At 40.8% G+C, this 19,238-nt stretch overlaps 1 long non-coding RNA gene across 1 annotated transcript; it reads right to left on the bottom strand.

Moving 5' to 3' along the window:
• Positions 1 to 657: 657 nt before the first annotated feature.
• Positions 658 to 18,564, bottom strand: LOC135290674 (uncharacterized). The gene is made up of 4 exons (XR_010353443.1): positions 17,563 to 18,564; positions 17,298 to 17,376; positions 11,644 to 11,769; positions 658 to 1,735 (listed from the first exon to the last, which is right to left on the bottom strand). It is a non-coding gene; the product is annotated as an uncharacterized LOC135290674 (long non-coding RNA).
• Positions 18,565 to 19,238: the final 674 nt, after the last annotated feature.

Here is a 19,238-nt window from a genome sequence, read left to right as displayed (position 1 = left end):
TAGAAGAAACTCATTGTAAAATTGAGAAAGTTAGACCTGTTGGCATGTCATCCAGTTGCCCATTCCCAGTTGAGGTGTCCAGGGATTGGTTTATAACCTATATTTAGTACTTTTTCATCAGTGATGCAGAACAGGGAATGTCAGCTGCCTGCTTTGGTGGGTCTGTGAGGAAATCACCCTGGACTTGAGAACTGACCTGCTCTATCTCCACTGTGCTGGGATGGAAACTCTCCCCAGACCCTGCAGCCCAGTGTCTCTGGTCCCTCTTTACATTTATTAAACCATAAAATTTACAGCTCAGTGTACCAAAATTTACAGCTCACACTGAGGTCACATTGTAAGCCAGCAAGAGTCTTTACTGAGGCATGTGAAGTCTGAAGAGCAGGCCTTGCTGTCTGTGTAATACAGTTTAAGTTTACTTTCTGGGCAAACATAGGATTGACCCAGTGTCTGGGACCTACTTCATTGGTAATACTGGGCAAGTGCCCAGAGACACTAGTGGTCCCTGTAGGAAAAAAAAGCTACTGAAGGCTGATGTCCTGAGGAGGGGACATCCCTAAATCACACTGTCTTGGTGAAAAGACAACTATTTAGACACATAATCTATTTTTCTCAATCACATACTCTTCTTAACCACTTTAGAAATGATCCCCCAAATCCTAATTTTACTTCTGTAAGTAGAACTGATTTTTTCCAGTCTGTTTTTCTGTACATGTCTGATAACTGCCCCTTTCCTTCACAACCTTGTCATTGTGAAGTAGAGCCTGAAAAGACAATCTACTTCCAAATACTGGTCCCTGTGATCAGCTTGGGAACATCTTTGGTATTGGCAGATGGATTGCCATTTATGCTTATTATATTTCAGTGAAAGGTTTTGAGGACTGTTATGGAAACTAGGTAACCATTTCCTCATAAAACTGCTTGCTAGAGAAGTTTCTGCTGACATCACCAAGAGAAGGTGCTAAGAGCATGGTTATTATCATCTTGCCTGAGATCATCACTGTAAATGACAGGCCACAGTTTTGGAACCTTGTGATAAACTGCACAAGGTATTTTTGAGATCATAGTGATGCAAAAATGGGGTTCTTTTTTAAGAGAAGAGGAATGGGAAAGGGCAGGTGAATCACTTTCTTCTGATGTCCATTGTGTTTCTCTGGCCCCTTGGGCTCACAGGGATGTCTGTTTAAGAGTTTTTCCAACTAATTTTATCATTAAAACCAGAAATTACTTCCTGTGGATATGGGAGGTGTTTACCACAACATGCTTGCTTGGGAGAAGCAAGACCCTTTTTGAAAATACCCAAGCCAGCTCTTGTTCTGTCTCACTGCTTTGCTGGGTTGATTTTCAGTTCAGAGGCAAAGCTCCCAGTCCATATTCCTTCTACCTGGACATTATATCAACATCCACAGCATGGTGGCACTGTGAAGAATGGCATGTCATCCATGCTGGTGAGGAAAGGGTGGAGGTGCCAGACAATAACGAGGTTGAGACACACACAATAGTTCTTGTTGTTCCTGGATAATGTGCCTGTGTACACAGCGTTAATTGGAGAGCCATGCCTGCATCTCAGCGAGCTGATGGACTGACTTCCCTTCTCTCCCTGTTTATCTTCCAAATCTCTGACCAAATGGGGAGCTTCCTCTGACTGTGGACGCTGCCATCCTCTAAGCTCCTTCAGCCCCTTCAGGCTGCCTCTGCTTTATCAGTCACTGTCTGGATCCTCCAGGGTGAACAGCTTTGGAAAATAATCATCAGTCAGGCCTTATCAGTGGAAGTGAAGATGAGGACTCTCAGGATAACTCATCTATTGACACAGTGACACTAATCTATCGACACAACTTACTGGTGAATTTCTGGACTCTAGGTTGTGCTCAAGTTTTCACCCAACAGCTAAAGCAAGCAAATTCATCATCCGCAGATGCATCTAAGTAGTTTATTTCATATATAGAAAAACTGTGTGTCAGGTGGGAAAAAATTAGCTTTTTTTCCCTGCTGGTGAGTTTAGGAGAAACAAGAGAAGGGTTTGTACCTGAGAAATCTCTTGCTGTTTTAGATAATGAAACAATTTTTTTCCCATAAAGGTTTACCTCCTTACCTTTCATGTGTGCCTGGGATGGGGAACCCTCCTGTGGGAATCTATAAAATTTGAGGGTTTTGGGAAAGCTGCAAAAGGCAGGCTTTAGAGACAGCAGAACTGTGATTAGAGCTAAGCAGAAGCTATAAAATAAGTCAGCAGAAAAATTATGTAAAAAGTAGAAAAGTAAGGACAATGGTCTGTGTATTAGTGCTTGTCTAGAATAACTCCTTAAGCTGCAGAAAAGTATATCTAGTGAGATATTAGGAAGTTCTAAGCTTAGTAATGGAGCTCTGTGCATTGTATCTTAAGGCTTACAAGCAGGTATTTTATTTGAAATAAGCAAGCATTGTTTTAACCAAAGGGACGCGTGCTTATTGTGGTTGGATGGAACTACTATCAATGTGCTTTTGTTTTGTGTGATTGGCCAAAAAACTTATAAAGTAAGTTGTAAACTTAAGTTCTTGGTCTGCTGCCTGGGATGTGAGCTGCTGGAATCTTCCCATTGCCATAACCATGTAATGAGACTGATGCTGGAAAATAAACAGCGTGAGACGCGTTCCTCAGCAGTCCTGTCCCATTCGTGATTTGTACATGGACCCTGGCGGGTGATACCTCCCACACTCTGCGGTGACTAATTATTAGAACTGTGTTCAGAAAAAGCTCTGTCACGTGGCAATCAAAGGGGAGCAAGAAACTATTACAACTGACACTGTAGGCTAGAGGCAATGGCAACAAGAAGATTTCAGGAATCCAAAAAAAGAAAAAGAATCACTTGGTAAATACATGTGACATAATTATAGAATCATTGTGTCTATTTTTCTTGTCTGTGCTGGTCTTCTAGACCTAAATATTTTGCTTCATTTTAAATATTTTATTTACTTGTATGGCTTGACACAATTTTCTTCTTCTGATGTGCTTTCTTATCATATTGTTGAAGAGAGCTGCCTTCACTCTCCCTTGCCCTCTTTTCCCTCCTGCTTGCTTTTGCATAATTTTAAAGGCATACTTGCTCTTATAGCTTAAAGCAGTACTTCAATATATTCAGGTTGTGTTTGACTCCATAAAGAATTTCTTTTGCCTCTGTGATTTCAGAGAGCCTGAATTTATTGCAGAGTACATACACACACACACACACACACACACACACACACACACACACACACAAAAACACGCATATATATATATATGTAAAAATTAAGATGGGAAACTGTAGGTAGAAATGTCTTTGAACTGTCATGCTAATGTAATTTTATTTTTAAAGCATATTTGGAGACCGTTTGTTCATTGTTTTGGTATATTAGCTTTGCATTTGCTGATCTGGCCTTGGAAGCAGAGGCATGGGTGAAAGTTGGCATACTTTTGGTGTCACAGCAGTTCTACTCTGGAGTCTGCAGATCTACAAGCCAGACCTAGAGATTACTCCAGACTACAGGCTCAAATGGGAAGGGGGATACTGCTTCTAGTTCATGTTGTCTGCTATATGAGCTGAGAAAGCAACCCTGTAGTGGATGCAACCCAGAGCAGCCTTTACTCAACAGCATCTGATGTGTGATGAGTAAGAGTGATGGGAGCACAGGTTGAAGATTATTACCTTAATGCCCTTTGAGCATATTCTCAGCTACAAACAAGGTGTGCAGGTCCATGTCTGTGCCTCTGTGCATGTCAGTTAGATCATGCTTTAATCCTCTTCTTGGATAAAGGGAGGGTGGAAAATCTCTGAACCTCTAAAATAAGGAGAGCCTTACTTTGGAAAGGATGTGCAGCCTTTCCCTGGATGGACACACCCTTGGAAAAGCAAAAGGACTTAAAACAAGGGAGTTTTGCCCTTTTTTGGGTTCTCTGTGTCTTTATACTTCTACCAAGGTCAGACTGTTGAACCTTTGGAACAGCACAAGGGTAAGAACCACACAGTTCTTGGTTCTGCCTGTGAGAAGAGTGATCAGTCACCCTGTGGATTGCTCAAGAGACGTGTGAAATGTTCTTTAAGCTGTCACAGAAATAAGACTGAAAAGGTTTTTCTTTCATTATTATTATGTTGTCTGTTTATCTCAATTCAAGTACTGATTCAAGCACCTTTTAACATTTGCTTAACAACACTTGTTTACCTAATTTTCTGTTACAAAATTTTTAGTGTTCCAGATACATTTGAAAAGGAGTAAGGTGGCTAAAGATGTGGACAGACTTTGAAATTTCTAAACTTTGAGAGAAGTCACCTGCCTGTGAATTGTGTGTCTCATTGACTTCAAAACTCTGAGGCTTTGTAGAACTAAACTTCAAGGGCAAGAGTTATGTGACCTTGGAAAGTTTATTTGGAATTTTCCATTTGGGGAAAATAATTTTCGATAATTGGGAAAATGAGAAAGCTGCAGCTGTATAGCCTACAGAGGAGAAGTCTCAAGGAGGGATCTTTTTAATGGATGCAAGTACCTGAGGGGAGGGTGCAAAAGAGATGGAACCAGGCTCTGTCCAGCTGTACCCAGTGACATGATAGAGACAGCAGGGAGAAACTGAAACACAGGAGGCTCCCTATGAACATTTTTCCACTGTGGGGTGACCAAGCACAGTCAAAGGTTGCCCCAAGAGTTTGTGCAGCCTCCATCCTTGGACACTTCTGCAATATCCAGTTGTTGAAGCTTTCTGGACACTGTCCTTGGCAACATGCTGTAGGTGATTCTTCTTAACCAGGAGGCTGGATGAAATGGCATCCAGTGTTCCCTTCCAAATTCAACCATTCTGTCATCGTGTGATTCTCTGGTGCTGTTATCACACTTAGATGTCATTTATATTGGAACTTTATTAACATTGTTATTTAGCTTGTCATTTTGGAGAGCTGCAATACTGCTTTTGCCAGTTATTCATAAATCTGTATCTCATTCTATTGCCTGTTTCAGTTTGAAACCATTCATATTTCAATGGTTTTCCATTAGTTTAAAAGAATTTTGGCTTTTTGTCTCTAGTAATTCCCCATTCTTCATGTAGCCTGAAGTTTCTGCAACAATGCAATAATCGAAAACTAAAAGCCAGTAGCACTCACATTTTTCCCAGCAGGTTTAGTTTGTAAATCATTAAGACATCCTCCTTTGCTCACAGGTGAAGGACAAATTTACATTGAAGTTACAAAAGTAAATCTCCCTTCTATCAGATTTGTTATATGATAAGTAATTTAATTTCACTATATAAATTTGAGGCCCTTACAGTAGTAAATATAATTTGCCCTTTCCTTTTCTTGGATGTTACATTTTGGTGGCAATGAGTTAGTAGGAAGACTTCAATGAAGTCGTGATTGTCTCCCTCTGCTCTGCACTGGGGCATCCTTACCTCAAGTCCTGGGGACAGGTCTGGGTAGCACAATATAAAAAAGACATTAAGCAATTAGAGAGTGTCCAAAGTAGGGCTGAGACAGTATTGAAGGGCCCTGAGAGGAAGCCTTATGGGGAGCAGCTGAGGTCACTTGTTCTGGACAAGACTGAGGAGAGACCTCACTGCAATCTACAACTTCCTTGTGAGGGAAGAGGAGGGGCAGACACTGATCTCTTTTCTGTGGTGACAGTGACAGGACTTGAGGGAGTAGCCTGAAGTTGTGTCAGGGGATGTTTAGGTTGCATTATCAGAAAAGGTTCTTCACCCTGAAGGTGGTTTGAGCACTAGTGCAGGCTCATCAGGGAAGTGGTCACAACACCAAGCCTGAGAGAGATCAAGAAATATTTTGGCAATACTCTTGGGCACATACTGTAATTCTTGGGGATGGTGCTGTGCAGGGCCAGGAGCTGGACTTGATGATCCTTGTGGATCCTTTCCAATTCAGCATCTTCTGTGATTCCAAGCTCCAGGCTACTCTGTATTCTCCCAGACTGAGCTAATCTAGATTGGTTCACAGCTGGAATCATTGGCACTGAGTATGGTGGGGGATTCAGCAAAACAAAAAGCTGACACTAGCTGGTGGGGTTAAACTCCCACTAACCTACCCTAGAGGAAGAGACAAAAATAGGGCAGACCAGCAGAACCAAAACTGCAACAGAATTAAAAATTTCCCTGAACACTAGGCATGTAGGTAGTAAAACAGAAATGTTGTTAGGCCAGTACTTGTGCTATTCAATACTGGGTGCAATGATTTCACATGATGCTTTTACACACAAAGGACTGTATTTAGCATTTGAATACCACACAACAGCACACCATATCTGTTCATTCCTTGCAATATTCGAATCACCATGCTACAGACTTCCTAATGCTCTGCCTTGACTGCTATCAAAGGGAAATATGTGAGTCACATAGAGCATAATAATGAGAGGATAAATTTCTTACCCACTACCTTCAGGCAGTAGTGTTTCTGTGCCTAGAAACCTTGAGGGCAAGCATCCCACAGCATCCCTTGGTTAAGAAAGTGGCGAGGTATTTTGGGGATTAAACATCTTGATCAGGAAGAGGGCTCCACCCTCTGAAAAGAGGTGTGGAAGGTGGGGTTTCTGGACTTTGTCTGATGTTCCTAGGGAGTTCTGCTGAAGAGTAGCCCTTTCAGGAATTTAGAAAAGGGAAGGAAAATAGTGTTTTGTCACACACACTTGTCATGAAAATAAGTGAATTAAGCCAACACACATGTACACACACTGAGGAGCAGATCCAGAGACTTATTTACTATGGTGGCTTACTTTTGTATCACACCGTAATTCACCCTGGGGCTCTGAGGGTAAAGTAAATGAGCAGTTATGACTATAGCTGCTCTCTGAGCCAGAGGTGGGGGGCAGAGTGCAAATTCTCCTGTGTTTCCATAGCTGTTTCAGCTGAGGTGGTTTAAATATGCTTTTGGCTGTTGCACCAGAGGAGGATGGCGGGAGAAAAGGAGTGTTTCACTGCCTCTGCTCTTTGCATCTACTCTGTCCATGAGGAATGGATAGCAAGAGAGACTGCAAGAGAAGTTGCGGGAGAGGAACTGAGCAGACTGTCTGCTCTTAATCCCATAAATAATAGACAGATATGTATAGTTTCAGTTGATAATCCCAAAGTGTGATTAGGGTGAAGAACAGAGCAGGAAGGAGGGTGTTTGGTGTCTCACTGTGTTGCAAAACAGAGCATGTTTCCTTGTGATCCTGCTAGAAATTCCTGGCTTTGGCTTCAGCAGAAACAGGATCTCACTTTAGAAGAAGAATATCTTCCTTCAAGAAGGATAAGGTTTCATGCCCCAGCACGTGGTAGTAGGTCCTTCACCTACTGTTCTCATTTCTTCACAGGAGTTTGAGGAGGGAAAAAAGGTAATTAAATTATCATTGTTGCTTTTGCTCAAATACAGGAGATAGGAAAAAGCCTCATAGATTCAAAAGCATTTTTCTGCTTTCTTTAAAAGTAGATCTTGTAATATTAACCTGACTTTAATTATAAATTGCACCTGTTCTGAGGGAAACTGAGGGAAAAATAGCTGTAGAGTATCCCTGGATAAGTGTATTTTATCTGCTCTTTTTAAAGGCTGAAGGACAACAATGGAAAGATGATCATATTTCCTTGGCAGCTCCATAACCTACATTTTTTCAGCTTCTTCAAGTTACTAGGACTATCACCAGTACTATCAAATTGAAATTCATGTGAAGGACCTGGTTTCTTTTCCCCTTTCTGCCCCGATCTCTTCCATTCCTCTCCCCTTTTCCCTTCCCCTTTCTCCCCCGTTTCTCTTTTTCTCCCCCTTCCCTCCTCCTCTCCCTGCTCCTCTCCTCCTCCACCCGCCTCTATTTCCTTTCCTTTTACTCTTTATCTTCTGCCCCCTCACCTCGTGCACTTTCTCTGTCCTACCTTTTCTCATAAGAAAACATGCTGGCTGGCAAGAATCTTCCTGAAGGGCTAATTCAAGAATAAAGGATAGTACTTATCTGGCCACAAGAGATTTTCTTTCCTTCAATTTGAAATAATAAAACATAATGTATACAACATAAATAATGTTAGCTTTCAAAATTCTATGAGAGAATGGCAGTGTGTCTTTGCTGAGCACAATTTAAAACCCTTTGTGTGAGCTGATCAAATTAAATAAACCTCCTGTGCTGTCAAAGTTCGAAATCTACTGGTGTGCCAACATTCATTCTTCAGCTCCACATTTAGCTTTATAGGCAGACAAGGTCAGCTGTATCTGATTGATTCAGCTTCTGTCTTATGGCAGTACCAGACGGTTGTTTCTCTAAGAAAAAGGGTGTTTTCCCCTATTTTCCTCCCACAGCAGAGCAGCTGATTTGGTCTCATTCCACCAGATGGCAAGCTTTAACCAAGGGAAAAAAAGGGTTTTTGCAACTATCCATTTACCTTAGGGGAGAGGGGGAAGCGAGCTATGCTTAGTGGTTATTTTTGTTGTTTTTTTTCTTTCTGTTTTAAAAAATGTTTTTACCATAAGAGGCTCACATCCATCTTCTGGCATGATTTGTAGTGTTAGAAAAATAAATCAATAGAACAACATTTGCTGTCAGCTATTGAGTAACTGACAGGTGTCATCAAGGGAAGCAAAAAATGGTTTAGAATATATGATCCATCCCCAAACTTCACCTAACAGAGACAGAATCAGTGCTCCTAAACAAACAAATGGGTATAGTGATTCCAGTAAAAAATGAGAAGATATTACTAAGCTCTCAGTGCTGCATAACCTACTCTGAGTTCTGGTTATCCCCAAACCCCACATTAATGCCTACCTTTGACTCAGGAAGGAGCTGCTCTGCCCTGTATTTCTGCTATTATAACCTGCCCTTAATGCATGAACAATGCACGGAGCAGAGAACTCTGCTTGCTCTGTTCAAGCTACATTGCTTCCTCGGTCCAGGGCAGTCTGAGTCTCAGATCTCCTGGGAGTGGAGTTAAGTCTGCTTGTATTAGTGCAGCAGACTTTTTCTGCTGTGTTAAAGCTGCTAATTTTCACGCCTTATGTTTTATGGACTGGCTGCTCCAGCTTCACAGGGGAAGCAGTGGTGTCACCAGGTTTGGCTTGGCATAGGTGACCCAGCCATGGAGTGCTACAGTGATGTGTGAGGACCAACTCTCCCACCCAAGTCCAAGCTCAGTAATCTGGCCCTGTGGATATGGAGATATCTTTGTCTCCAGCAACAACAACTCCAGGGGACTCTGCAGCCTTTGGGTTAGAAAATCTGGCACAGGAAAAGTCACAGTTGCAAGTTCCTTCAGTACTGTTTTTTTTGTGTGGTTTTTTTTTTTTTTTTTTTTTTAGCAGTTCTCACCTCCTGAGGTAGTGGGTCGTGGGTAAATAGCATGGTGGGAGCCTTGGCCACCCAGGGGCTTGCTGTCCCCATCCATGCAAACAGAGAAGTGGTAACCAGTTGTTCAAGAGGACAGATAAGATTGGCCAGCATCATGAAAGTCTTGAAAGGGTAGGGGGAAATCAAGCCTACATTTCAGCTGCTGACCTAATGACTGGAGAAACAGAGTTCCCTTTTTTTCCTGTAGGTTCTTTTCAAGTAAATTACTCTTCCACTACAAGCATCTTTACAAGTTTAAAATAGCTTTACCTGTGTCTTTACACCTGTTTCTTAGCTCTTTCAAAAGAATAAACTTCTAAAACTAAATCAATGCCATAGACATTTGTAAGATTATGCCAGATGAGCCTGAGGGAAATTTATGCAACAAACACAATTATGTGGCAGTTTATAGAGTAGTCAAAACTTGTGAGCTTCAGTTCTGAGACTGAAAAATAAATACATACATTTTAGCTATTTTCGCATTTCCTGGTTCATTGCTTTAATTTTTTTCGCAGCATCATGGGAGGTTGAAAGCCTTTGTTTTTCCAAAAGTGGGAGCTCATTCTTCTGTTCTGACTCCTAGAACCGAGGCTTTATAAAAGGCTCAGGATTGATTATACTATGATGATTGAAGAGCTGCAGCAGAGCAGACTGCAGTGAAATGGAACAGCTAAGGAGTACAGGTGGCAGGCTGTGGGTGTCTGACTCTGTATTTATGCTATGAGGACTTAGCTTGTGCTTAATTTCTCTCAGGGAGAGGATTATGGGCTTTGGAGTTTCGTACTGTGCCTGCAGTTTGTGTAGGCCTTAGATCCTGCCCCCCCCCGCTTTTGGATAAAGCACTGCAATTTCATGCAGTGCCTCTGCCAGAGCTCCAGGCATGCCTGGGGAAGTTGTGAAGACTTTCTGTGACTTGGACATCCTTGGACACATCTTCTGTCTCTGGAAACAATCAATATCTCTCCGAAGCCATGTAGGTTTGACCAACAGCACGACTCATGTCACCTTGCTTCGCTGTCACTCATCTTACTATCCACCTTTTCTGAATTAAGGGAACTTTTGAAAGCATCACACCAAGGTGACAGAAGTGCAGCCAGGTAAGAACTGTTTAATGCTTCCAAAGGCAATTTGTCCTCTGAGAGATATGGGAAGCCCCTGCCCTTCCCAAGCTGTTCTCAGCAGAGCAGTGGTGTGCCAGCTTGGCATGCTTCTAAGTAACAGCAAGGTTATTTTTCTGCTGGGTCTCCCTTCTCTGCTGCTACTAAAAAATGCCACTGCAGTGCTATAGAGAGTCACAATAGTTTTAATTTCTGCTCTTGCTGTGGGCTTTGTCTCTGTGAACTTTGCTTTGGTTTTCCCAGTGTGAGTCAATTCAGAGATCACTTGTTTTTGAGACAGAATGCAAGGGATGAGACCAGTGTGATGACCACAAAAAACAGGCCAAAGAAAGAGAAGAAAGACAAGTATTTTTCCTTAATTGTATCCAGTAAGTTTGAATGCTGCACTAAAGTGAAAATCTCCCAAAACCTTGAACATATTAATGTCTTTTACTTGGTTTTAATATTACTATTTGTCTCATATGGGAAATTCTGCTGAGTCTGAATTTTAATTTTTTAATAATTCAATTGTTGATATACAAACTAAAACAAAATCAGATTCCTTTTCCATATTCATAATGGCTCTGCAGTTCTGAAAGAACTTAACTGTAAGAAACCAATGCAAATCAAAATTATTTTCTCCTAAGAAAATTCTGTAATAAAAGGTCAAGTAAATGTAAAGGATTGAACATCCACATAATACTTTTTCAAGGGTAGGAATAGATTTTGAAGTCATGCATCTTAGTTAAAAAAATGCTTTCAGTTCCTCTCTGAATGACATTTTGTAGTCTGTAGGGTTTGTTTAAGTACTAATCCGTCAAACATGGAGAGAGCTGAGATCTCTGGTCTAAGTAATTTGTGGAGAGGAGACAACCCTTCTACCTTAAATAAATCTGAGTTTTCTTTGAAAGAATTGCTTGAATCAGAAGTGCTGGGCTAGCAGGTGGCTGAATCCACATGTGATGTTTGATCTCAGAAACCAGGCCAACAAAGTTATATAAAAGATGAATCTGCAGTAGGCTCAGAAAGATTCCAGTGCTGCAAATGAAGGTGTGGTCAAGTTTTCAAGGAAAGTGCTAGGTGTACTTGCCTTGTGCTCAGTCTTTTCTGGGATTTGGCTTGCAGTTGAGGTCCTGAAGTAGATGAACCTTTGGTATGAAATGTATGGTTTCTCTCATGTTATGTGTTTGCAAACTTTTTCTATGTTGTTATCTGTTGACAATATTCTGAAATCTCTTATTTTACTTACTGAGATAAAAAACTTGCTGCTGATGGCAGGCTCCTGCTCAGTCTTTCTTCTTCAAATAAATGTTGTTTTGTTGTTACTGCCTCTCTCTGCCACTGCTAAAATAAATCAGAATCCCCATCTCAATGCCTGTAGAGACAGAAACATTTAATTTATAGCAATTTCCTTTTCTCTTCATGGTTTCTTCTAAACAGAACATGCTGGGTCTCAACCTGCATTTGCATTTATGCTAAATTACAAGCAGAACAATCAATACAAGTCCCAGCTCATGCTGCCCACAGCTGAACCGCAGCAAAAAAAGAAAACTGCCAAGGAAATTTTTCCCACCCAGCCTGCTTGTTACTTGTTTCTTGTTAATTTACCTTAACAGATGGCAATTAGCCACCTATTTATTTATCACGGTAGTCTTGGAGCACCTCCCAAGAGCTGTGGAGATGAAAAGAGTAGTTTATCCTTAGACACACGTGAAGGCAGTAAGGCAGACCCAGACAGCCACTTCTCAGGGCATGTCAGGACAGGCAGAGAGGGTGTCTGGGCAGTTTCTCCTCTTTGAGTGCCCAAAGGGATGAAGACAGGACCTCCCTTCAAAGAGGACAGATACTGGTGGGATCGCCACTAGGGTGGTTATTGCAAGCACTCCAAGCATCCCTGACAGCTGCAGTCCTCCTTGGTGTGTGTGTGTGCCTGCTTTCCACCTCAGGGACCAAGCCAGCAGACCCCAGGTGACTGGCTACAGGAGTGATCTTACTGCTGGAAGGCTGCTGACGCTGCGTTCTGCTGTGACATCCCCTCTGTCCTGACACCCACCTGCCGAGCTCCTACTCATGTGGCTGAAGGCCCTGCTAGGTGTCTGCCAGTCCTCCTCTCAGAGCACATGTGGGAAGGTGTTTGCAGCTTTTGCCTTGGGACCCATGCTGAACTTAAAACAAACAGAAGAGCATCTCTGATCCTGCAGATAGCAGCCATATCCTGCAGAGCCACAGAGACTGACTGAATTGACAGGATTAATGTGACTCCAGGGGGTGTCCCTGCAGCTAATCAGAAGATGCTGGTCCTGATGAAAAAAGCACAGTGGAGACAACTGGTATGCTAAGGGCAGTGAATTCGCCTTTATTGTAGTTACAGTGCTAATGATTGACACATTACTCTGTGGGATGCAGCTAACTCTCAAGCTAATTCTTGAGTTGAAGCAGGAACAGCTCAAAAAATGTCAGCTACAAATGTAATGGCAATCACTGCTCAGGACACTTGTAATTTTTGATCAAGGGTCATGCTGTAATTGATGCAGGTTTTGGGGACTGTGGCTACAGCTCCTGCCTGTCTCCCATGCAGCTTCTGCTCAGAGCCTGCTCCATGTCCCAGAAACAAGTAGGTTCAACAGAAATTAGATGAATTAATAATTTCCCTCCATAAACTGATGCTCATAATCCTGGCTGTGATTTCCTGTTATGTCTTCCCTTCTGCAGAGAACTTCATTCCCTACTGAGATGAAATAAAATGAACCAAACCAGTGTCAAAACAATTCAAAGCGCTCTGCTCCTTTGAGCAGAGGGATCAGCTCTATAGCCTACTTTGCTTGTTAACTCCTCAGGCTGCTGAAGAAACAGATGCAGGAATAATGATAGTGTGTCTAATACTATATATTAAATTTAAGTGATGTGTTGATTTTATTGGTAACACAACATGGTGTGTAATACTCCTCTCCGTCCCAGCAAATGCCCCACCTTAGAATAAATCAAAATCTCTGTGTACCTGCAGATTACTGGCTAGCATCCAAATGAGCTATTGAATAAACATGCATGAAATATCACACAAAAGACACACAAAAAATTGCAGCTGAGAAGAATGGGCCCTCAGTCTCTGTTCAGTTAAACAGTTAGACCAGTTGCTTAAACCAATGCCAACACCACTAAAGGTGCAGCACAGCTTCCCAGAAGGCATCAGCTTGGGGTTCTCTGGTCAGATGACACAAAGTGTTTGGGGGTAGGTTTGGGACAGAGTCCCTCATAATGTACCTGCATGTAGAGGGTAGCCAACCAGCCAGGGTCCTTGGTCAAACAGCAATCTCATGTTGCTGAATTATGTATGTATGTATGTAAGACCAGTAAGTTTTGTTTATTTTGCATGTAAAGGCTTTTCTTTTTCTTTTAAAATTTATTAAATTGTCACTTCTTACAGAGCTCTCTTATCAGCTCCCATTCATCTTTCCCCCAAAATCCTCTAAGCCCATGAAGAAATAGATAAATCTGTATTAACGTTTCACTTTTGAAAAGGGCTAAATATGATAACTGTCAAAAAAGTGTTTTTAGCAGGGAATAAAATGTTACCATTCATCATGTCCATAGTAAAACCTACTTTTCTCCTGTCTTGTATTTCTAGGGTTCTTTAGCTATGTTATGCTAATTAGCTTCTAAATTCTACTTTTTCTTTTTCCCTCTCTCCTATTTAATTAACATGGTGGATGTTGTCTTTGTCTTATGGCTACAATGAACAAGGCTCCTGTGAAAACTATGTTTTTTTTAAACCTTTTTAATTGAAATGGCATGAATTCAAAGATTGTCAGGCAGTTCTAGTAATTTGGTCACATGAATGTTGCTTTGGAGACTCTTCCCCCAAAGCACATTTAAAAACTCCCAAACTAGCTTTTTGCTTAGGTAGCAACTGTTGTGCAAAGGAACATAAAAAAAGGCGAGAAGTTAAAGAATAATTAAATATTTTCTAAATTTTGGCAGTTGCACATAAAACGTTGCATTCAAGTGTGGATACACCATAATTCACACAAATATCCTTCCTCTAAGGTAGAAAATAAGCCTGAGATACAGCCTATTTTTAAAAATTGGTGCTAGGTTCCTGTCCATGGTGTATTTGCATATGAAGTTTCCATAACTTCTTTACCCCATGCAATGAAATCCTTCTCCTCAGCAAGTGGGCTCTAGATATTTTGTTCTGGCAGGTCAAAGCACTACCCTAGTTACCAGAATGAGGAGTGCTGGGGTGAGCAACCTCTCCAACCCCACTGAAGCTGGATTACTCATCCATGTGGGAAGCAAACCACCGGCTGGGGAGGACAGCAGGGAAATGACAACCAAAGCTCAGCCAAGAGGGGGTGGACACTAATCGGTTGCTCCGCTGCTTTGTTGTTGTGGCTCCTGTGCTTGCTCACCCACCTCATTTCAACTGAAATTTCCATGGCTTTGCGTATTTGTCTGTAACAGATGTTTTGTTCTCAAAGGCTGCTCCTGCTTCTGTGGTGTTTTCACTTTGTTCACAGAGCCTTTCACCTCTACATGTATAGTGCACTGCATTGCTGAGGACCTGAGGGGCATGACGTTCATGCAGAGTGTGGCTGTCACTCCACGAAGTACATTAACAAGCGTTATTTAAGTTTTCACTGAAAGACAAATCTGAGCAGGTTGCACTAAGATGTTTAACAACAGCTTGTAGTAGATGCTTTGATTTTTTTTTTCTCCAGCACCCCATAAACAGCTCAAAAATTCATTTAGACATCTTCTGCTTTAAGTGTTACCTAGTGCAGGGTGCTGGCTGCAGAGTGGAGTCCCAAACACAAGAGATGAAATGCTGAAGTAAGTTTCTCTCCACTTATACTGCTAAAGCAGATGGGATTTGTTGTGAAAGAGGTCCAGGGTGAATCTCCTCAAACTACACAGGCCATAACTGCAGAGTTTCATTGATGCTAAAGTGTCTGATTTCCAGTAACGAAGTACTGCCTTTGCCAAAAGCACCAACAACTGCCCGAGTCTGCTTCATTTCCCTTTTCCAGAATACAGGCTTGCAATGCGTAAATCTCCTGTGTCCTGGTGCTGATACCTTTGTAACAGAATAATAACAGAGGGCAATACTAAATCAAGGCCTTAGTCCAGTCATTATCACAGTTAGTCACATTCTGAAAAAGAACATCATCATGAATATCTATAGTGATTTTTATCACAGAAAAAGCCACGGAATTTTTCAACTGCAGAGATGCTTTGTAGTAAGTCTAAGATCTGCTCCAGTCTTGTTTTACTGCAGACACGCTCTGCAGACTTAACTTCATTTGATTCACTAATAGTCATGCCAGTTATAAAGTGGAGGCATTTAATTACAGTGCCTGCAGCTTGTGAGTCTTGATTCAAAGCCCACCAAAGTCAAAGGATGAGTTATAGCTGAATGAAAGAAATTCAAAAGACAGCAAGGATCCCAAAGTAAGCTGTGACTACAGAATCAAGGTTGGAAGAGACTTCTAAGATTATCCAGTCCAGTCGTTGACCTTCCACTGACACTGTAAGCCCTGCACCACAAAACCACATCACCCAGCACCAGATCCAGATGCCTCTTAAATGCTTACAGGCATGGGGACTCTTATCACCTCCCTGAGCAACCTATTCCAATGTCTATAAATTTTCCAAAACAAGAAAAATTTTCTGTTAAATAGTGCTTAAGTTTGAAACTGTACTTCGAAGAATTTCTATTTAATAGGCTTCTGACTTATCCTTCCTTGACGTAATTTTTTGTATTACAATATTTGTTCCTTGATCTGTTAGTACCTTTAATTTATTCAATAGTGAGAGTGCTCACAAATATTTTGCAGTGGATATTGGTGGATTTCTTGCAATTCTGAATTAAAAGATGTTGCTTTCAGGAACTGAAAAATTTATTTAATATATATTCTAATTGAGTCATGTTTATTCAGCAGTGCTTATTTGCCTTCTATTCTATGTTTTTATATTTTATATTTTACTTTTTTTTCACCTCCAGGTTATAGTGTTTCAATAATACAATGCGATCATAGAGCAGATTAAAGCATTGTGAAACTCTTGTACTTTGCTCTTTGAACTGATGGCCAGAATGTGGGTTAGTGTTTATCAGTGTAAACCCAGTGAAGCCAGTGGGAAAAGAGCATTTTATACAAACGCTTTCTAAATATCTCAGAACTGTGAGATGTGATAAGGCTGGACACTGCTCTTGGTTACCCCCACCTTCTGTAAGCATTTATACTTGAGGAAATGGGATGCAGGATTTCTGCAGGATGCTGCCATTCTGACTGGGTAGAATGTTAACTCTCTGCTTCTTTTAAAGACAGTGCCCAACCACAAGGTGGCACGAAGTAGACTAGGTTTGACAGCAAAATATTGTGATTCTGGTTAATTTTCCAAATATTTCCCTTTCTTTATCAGTAAATGCCATAACAATACATAAAATGCCACGTTATGGGAGTGGCAGGTCTTAGTTTTGACCTTTGCACATGGAGCAGTGATCCATAACTAGGAGAAGTAGGTGTGTGCAGAATTGGGTGGTGTAACTCTGAAAAGATTGGTTTTACACCAGAGATTGGTGTGCTGTAGTTGCTCCTTAATGGACAATTTTTATAAAAATGGGACTGATCAGCATTCCTTTTGCCCACTGATGGAGCTGTGGGAGAAGAGTCTTCATGGTTTTCCACATTAGACGTCCCCTCTATTTTTTTTCTAGTTTGACTACTGTGATATCTTCAACATTTCTGCAGTACTATTAATGCTCCTGACATTTTTTGAATTATGTATTGTGTTACTGCTAATCAGATGGAGGCACAGAATTCATCAAATAGCCTAAGTTTCTTTAAAAAGTTATGCTAATTGTTAGTATTACAGCAGTAAGGAACCACTGTACCTTGGACTCACCCTTGAAGGTATGAAGAACCTCCTTTAATGTTGGAAGCCAGAACATCAACTTAACTGAAGAAATTTCGTCGATTTTTACCTATGGATGATTAATACCAAGTAAGTTTCTGCTGATTGTTCAAGAAGAGATGTCAAGAGACATCTTATGATGTCTCTTTAAACAAGATTTCACTTGGGCTTACACAATTAAAGCTTATACTTTGATTTGTGCAATGCAATTCTGCATAGTCCCAAAAAAGCTGGAAAGACTTTTGTTATCTAGTACCTCTTTACTCTGTGAGCTGATCTGTCTGTGCTCTCTGGATGGGGAAGGGGAACTTGGAAAATCAGGAGACAAGTCTGTAGACCATCACCACATATTTAGCTAGTGTCCTCTTCTGGGAGTGGAAGGAAGTGCTTGATGAAGCTACATTTGTTAAATTTAATTTGAAACATCTTATGTTTGTAGAAGTTATTTGCATTTTCCATGTTCTGGAAATACTTCTGCTCTCTTGCATACCTAAAGCCTTAGCAATTGAACTGTGTTTGAGTCCTGTAGCTGAAATAATGGCAGAGATACTGTGAATTATCACCTATTTTGCAAGGATTGCACTTAGCTATTTTTTATAGGAAAATAAAGCAAACTTTAGTCTCTATTTGTCTGTAACACTATCTTTTAGATAGTCTGTTTCATAGGCATTTGAGCATTTTGCATGTGGTAGTTACTGTGGTCCAGTTCCTTGCAGCATCAAGATGCGTACTTAGCATGAGTGAGGTAATGGAGTCATCAACTTTCACATCAAACCATGAAATTACAGCAGTTTTTTTTCAATACCGCCAAGGCTGAGATAAAGTTCAGTGATTTACATCGAGTCTGGTATCAACAGAGCTGGTTTTTTCAGAGATGTCCTTGTTCCTGTAGCTCTTTTTGGAAGTGGCAGCATGAGGAAGTTGTGCTCTGCTTGATTTCATCGAAACAGCATTTGATTGAGGATTGGACCTCACACTGTTTTGATAGGTGTCACTGCAGCTGAGACAATCTGGCTGTGCAGGGATCAGAGCTGTGAAATTAGTTTCTGCCTATTGATTGAGATTGTTCTGAATGCTACCAACACCATTAAGATAAATGAATTCTCTAACACAGTGAAAAAGGGAACTAGCATTGCTCACAAATTTTTAATAATTATTGATGTTTCCAATATTCATATCATTGACTTACAGGATGGATTGTAAAAAAGGAAGAAACATTTAAAAAGAGACTACCGTCAATGCAATGAAAAGCAACTAAGAACTGCAGAAGCCTTAGAGTATAACTTCCTACCTATTCTCTGCTACAAGAAGATCTGAAATTATTAAAAGATAGGGCAATATTGCAGTACAGCTTGACTGAGACATTGAAGTGTTCCTTTTCATTTAGAAGTTGAATGAAATTATAAGGATTAATGTAGCTTCAGATGTAATTAACCTGATGCTGTTTTATAAACATTAACTCCATTAATCTCTGGACTGGAATTAACTAATGTTTGGGCTTGTAATAAAAACAAATATTTTTTTCTCAGTTTTATGTCAAGATGATTTTAAGCAGACAATTATTACACTGTGTCCTGGTACATGAGCTGTAAGAGCACAGGTTGGAATGTTCTAAGAAAGAAATGGAGTGGTATACTCAACAAAATGGGATAATTGCAATCCAGTGAAATAAGCTCCCTGTAAAATCAGAACTACATTCAGTCAGGCAAAGTAAACAATAACATCTCCAAAAAACACTCATATCCAAACTGATATTAGAAAGCTGAGTATCTATATCCCATTTCCTGAACCAGCCTGTTGCAGAGAAGCAGCAATGCAGAAGCATGTCCCTGGTACAGCATTTAAGTTCTTAAATCTGTTCTTGAGCAAGACGAGCCCCATTACAATTTTTTTCCTGCTAGGACATTTAACTTCCTTGGAATGTTGGATGAC

This window comes from Passer domesticus, chromosome Z, assembly GCF_036417665.1.
Source record: "Passer domesticus isolate bPasDom1 chromosome Z, bPasDom1.hap1, whole genome shotgun sequence".
NCBI classification, from domain to species: Eukaryota; Metazoa; Chordata; class Aves; order Passeriformes; family Passeridae; genus Passer; species Passer domesticus.
Note: the sequence above shows the minus strand (reverse complement) of the source record. Positions and strands in the feature narration are given on the sequence as shown.